This window comes from Hoplias malabaricus, chromosome 5, assembly GCF_029633855.1.
Source record: "Hoplias malabaricus isolate fHopMal1 chromosome 5, fHopMal1.hap1, whole genome shotgun sequence".
NCBI classification, from domain to species: domain Eukaryota; kingdom Metazoa; phylum Chordata; class Actinopteri; order Characiformes; family Erythrinidae; genus Hoplias; species Hoplias malabaricus.
Window position 1 is genome coordinate 52,892,330 of NC_089804.1, and position 5,539 is coordinate 52,897,868.

Sequence of the window (5,539 nt, forward strand, 5' to 3'; positions counted from 1 at the left end):
GGCTGTAGATAGGAGGCAACATGAACATGTTAGCAAAGCTAGGACATAATCTGAGTAAGTTAGCAGTGACTAAGAGCTAACAGGAGCTAATGTGGAATGGTTAACAGAATCCAGAGTGGTTAGCAGTGACGATAATAAGGTGAATTTAGGAGCTATGGTTAACAATATCTGAAGATGTTAGCAATGATTAACAATGATTAAGCGCTAATGTGAATTTTGGAGCTAATGTGGTAAGGTTACGGAATCTGGAGAGGTTAGCAGTGATTAAGTGTTAACAGGGTGAATTTAGGAGCTAATGTGGAAAGGTTAATTATAGCCATCAGATAATCTGGAGAGATTAGCAGCGATTAGCCCTGGTTAGGAGCTAATGCGCAGAGGTTACCAGTGTTTAAGAGAGAATGCAGAAACGTGGTTAAGAGCTAATGGGGTGAGGTTAGGAGATAATGCGGAGAGGTTAGGAGTGGTTAAGAGCCGATGTGGTGAGTTGGCTCAGGTGCTATAGACCTGGGATCAGGTACAGTGGCCCACAGTGCTGGCCCTCAGAGTGTGTGTTGAGCCGTGTGGGGCTCAAGGGCAACAACAAAGCGCTCAAGCTTCTCTGGACATCTGCTGCTCTATGACTGCGCAGCCTGGCCCATCTGGTCAAACATGCCTTTCTCCTGACCACACTTGTCCCGCTTCATACCAACGCGCTTTCACTTTTCTCTTTCAGTGATTGTATGTGTGGGGAACACGGGTAACTAGGGGGGTTTGGTATGTTTAAAATGATCATTTTCATGGAGAGTGGACTGCTTTTTGGATCTCAGCACATGAACATTAACCCTGTTAAACAGAGTTCATTTTGGGAAAAATAGAAACAAAAATTCTGACTATACCTTTTTAGATTGTATTTGTTTTTGTTTTGACTGTAATGTCTATTAATTTAATATTTGTTATCATTATCTTTGTTTTCTTTTTAGGCATTATTTCTGTATTCGTTTTGAAAACCGAAATAAATACTAAAAACTTTTAAAGACAATTAACAAATGCCTTTATGGAAAAATTCCTTTCCATTCAACATTTGGCCAAAAATAAAAATAATAAACGAACATTTTGTCATTTGTTGACAGTTTATGATCACGGAAAGCCTGTTATTTTCTGTTCATACCAAACTACAAAACTGAAGCTCTGTATTCAAATGACACTAAAGCAAATGGTTTACACCAGAAAACTCAAGAAAATAATAGAAACCATTAAAGTTTAAAGTTTTTTAATGGTTTTGTTGTTTTAAACGATACTCAAAGCAAGCATCACATTTTATATTTGATAAAGGATCAGAGCATTGCTAGAATCCAGGGATTACATATCTGGCCGATATATTCATTCATTCATTATCTGTAACCCTTATCCAATTCAGGGTCGCAGTGGGTCCAGAGCCTACGTGGAATCATTGGGCGCAAGGCAGGAATACACCCTGGAGGGGGCGCCAGTCCTTCACAGGGCAACACACACACACACACACACACACATTCACTCACACCTGAGGACACTTTTTTTTTGAGTCGCCAATCCACCTGCAACGCCTGTTTTTGGACTGTGGGAGGAAACCGGAGCACCCGGAGGAAACCCACGTGGACACGGGGAGAACACACCAACTCCTCACAAACAGTCACCTGGAGCGGGAATCAAACCCACAACCTCCAGGCCTGCTGGAGCTGTGTGACTGCAACTCTACCTGCTGCACCACCATGCCGCCCCTGGCCAATATAGCGCACTGTATTTAATATAATTCGCAGCCTTGTCCCTGTTTTCATGTAAAGTACAAAACAAAATCCGTAGCGTGAAAAAGATGATACCATAAATAACCTTCATTTTCAACAGTTTCTTTGTTAGAGGCTTCAGTCAAACACTGATGCTGAGGGGAGCTTGGCTGAAAGTTGTGTTTAATTCTTCTTGAGGGCAAAGTGTGTCCCAATTCTGCTCTCAGCTCTGACCCCTTGAACACTTGAACTCTCGCGCCCCTTTTGCGCACCTACAACAATGCCATCAAACTTCAATGAAAGGCGTAAGGCTCATGGCAAGAACTGGGACAGCAAAATCCCGGAAAATTTTTGGCAATTTAGGAATCCTGACACACGTTTTAGGTCCCAAAAAGAGGACTTGTTCGGGGAAAAGAGGAGGTCTTGTCACCCTTATATAGGCATCTGATGCTGGTTGTATTTAAATCCATTTTTAAAACAAAAAATATTCAGTGAATTTTCCTTTGCTGTGCAAATATTATCTGCGTTTTATTTAAAAAAATGAACAGTCCAAAGGCTTATGGATACTGTCGCCGCATTAAAATTGTATGGCTTGCGATTTGGCTGCTGTTTCCCCAGGCAATCTCACTCATGTCATTATCCAGCTGGCGGTACGGGAGGACAGGAGCGGGGAGTTATTGAAATGCAGCCAGAATGCAAATATGTTGGGAAAATGATTGTCTCTGCGCATGTGTTCGGAATTAAGCAGCAGAATGAGCTAAAACTGAGAATAACGGGCGACAATATTGAGGCACAACTACAGAACATGACAGCAACGTGAAATTACTTCTATAATGTAAGACTAGGCCTTCAACATTCAATAGAATTTCAATAGAAATGTGCTGAATATTGAGTTTGTTTGCCTTAGATGTTCATCTTTTGCACGAGTTGATTGTATAAACACGAGTGTAAGGAACTGAAGGATGCAGTCCCAGTGCATAATGTTTTATATATAGAATTATTTATGTATTTATTTACTGAAAATGTATATATAACTTTGAATAAATATAAATGAAATATCTTTGGATGCACACTGAATTTCTGGCCTGTGGTGTAAATTGCCTTCTAGCATTGGCTTTACCGCTTTTTTTTTTTTTTCCCTCTCCTCTTCTTCCTTGGCTGAGCTGCTCTCTGCCATCTTCCATGTGTCTCTGCTGCTGTCTCTTCCTGAGCCAAGCTGGAACGTAGGAGATTTCGCTCTGTTGTTTGAGTGTGTGACATTGACATTTGTGCGCTGGTTCTCTTGAGCACACCTCTACCTTGCGCCCCCTCCCCATTGAGCTCTTTAATTACACAGGATCTGCGCTCCAGGGGCTAGACTTGGCATAGCATCTCTCTCTCTCTCTCTCTTTCTCTCTCTCTATATATTTCTCTATATCCTTCTCTCTCTCTCTCTCTCTCTCTCTCTCTCTCTCTCTTTTTTCTCTATATCCTTCTCTCTCCCCCCTCTCTATTTCTCTATATCCCTCTCTCTCTCTCTCTATTTCTCTATATTCTTCTCTCTCTCTTTCTCTCTCTCTTTCTCTCTCTATTTCTCTATATCCTTCTCTCTCTATTTCTCTATATCCTTCTCTCTCTCTCTCTCTCTTTTTTTTTCTCTATATCTTTCTCTCTCTCTCCCCCTCACTCTCTCTCTCTCTATATATTTCTCTATATTCTGCTCTCTCTCTCTCTCTCTCTCTCTCTCTCTCTCTCTCTCTCTCTCTCTCTCTCTCTCTCTCTAATAACACGTTGTCTACAGGGCACAAAGTTAAATTGTTCTGCTGCTGTTATTGCACCATTTCTGTTTATTTGTGTGTGTTTGAGTGTCACATACGGCAGCCTCATTTTTTAAAAAAGATTTGCCTTCAGTTTTTCATATACAGATGTTCAGACATCTGCAGAGATATCCTTCCACACCTCCAAGAAGTTCAGTTGCAGAATTTGGTTGTGCTCTGTCTTATGCACAGTGCACACAGTAGATGTGTGTATTGTCACCTGTTCTTATGTTATAGTGGAATGCACTGGAGATATGTTCTGTGTATTTATTCAGGAGTAGTGTGTGTGTGTGTGTGTGTGTGTGTTTGTGTGTGTGCTTGTATACAACCGCTCCGGCTCTGTGCTCTGATTCACGTCTGTGTGTGGCTTTTCTCGGCCTGATTTAGCTGAGCACACCCTCAGTTCCTTTCTCCTCCCTCTCCCCCTCTCTCTCTCTCTCTCTCTCTCTCTCTCTCTCTCTGTCTCTGTCTCTCTCTCTGTCTCTGTCTCTCTCTCTGCACTGCTGACAGATTTACACACACACACACACACACACACACACACACACACTTTAACATTAGGGTGCAGGAACAGCACTGGGCTTTGGCTTCCATTTCCAGTAGACAGGTTGAAGGCTCTGCCCAAGCTGTTCTTCATTAGTGAAAGCCAGCGCTTCCACTTGTGAGAGTTACAGCAGTATCATCGCTCCAAGTGTGTGTGTGTGTGTATGTCTGAGAGAGAGAGGGACAGAGAGAGACAGAGAGAAAGAGATAGAGAGACAGAGAAATAGAGAGAGAGAGACAGAGAGACAGAGAGAGAGAGATTAAAATGGTGACTTGTAATTACTGCTTAAAGTCTCTCTTCCATAAATAACTGTAGGAAGCTATTGTTGGCACGGGCTGTTTATTATAATGTGGGACGAAAATCACCTAACGGGGTTTAATTTAGATGCAGCTGTGACAGGCCACATTTCACTGGGTCTTGGCCATATTACTGATGCAGCAATGAGATTAGATTACAGCTCTGCCAAGAATACCCGATGATGCTTTAAAAAGGTAAGTTAATGGATGTCTTTGTGGAAATGGCACATTGATATCAATGGGGATCAGTGTTGAGTAGCTATCAGCAGAAAAGTCTGGACGGAATAAAAAAAAATTTAAATTGCTCTGTCAGCATCACAGCAGTTTTCTTAGACACTTCTTGATCACACATACAGAAGAAAAGAGAAAGTGAGACCGGGCTCATGAGTTCAGAGCAGAGTGGAACAATGTGTTGTGGTTAAAGAGATTTTATGATCAACAGCAGCCGTCCTGAATGATACTCAGGGCTTCAGTAGAAGAACCATGGAAGAACCTTTGAATGGACATAGATCCCATAGGTTGTTAACCAGGGCGTTTCTGCATGCGTAAATCTCTCTTTGTTTTTGTAGGGACTGATTATAACACACGCGGTAAAGGACTCTTATAAAGGATTTTATAAATCTAGATATAACAGTGTCTTCTTATTGGAATGAAGTTGTGTAAATAAATAATAAGAAGAACAAAAGAGGTTTGTCCGTTTTTGTACAACACAATGCTCTTATAAAAACCGTTATCATATTTTATATTAAATAATGCAGGAGGGCCTTGTATCTTATTATGAGGAGAGATTTTAAGTGGCAAGTCATTATGCAGCTGTTGGCTATGACATTTCATCATAAACAGAGGATTAAACTACAGTCTGCTTTATCCACATGTGCAGGATTCAAGAGGCATTTTCACGAGAGCAAGTTTTCCCTCCCTCAATGTACTCCACAGCAGACAGATGGCAACACATCACAGTAAACGCCACACTTCCACTCATTCATTCATTATCTGTAACCACTTTGGTGGGTCCAGAGCCTACCTGGAATCATTGGGCGCAAGGCAGGAATACACCCTGGAGGGGGCGCAAGTCCTTTACAGGGCAACACACACACACTCACACATTCACTCACACACATGGACCTATGGACACTTTTGAGTCGCCAATCCACCTACCGACGT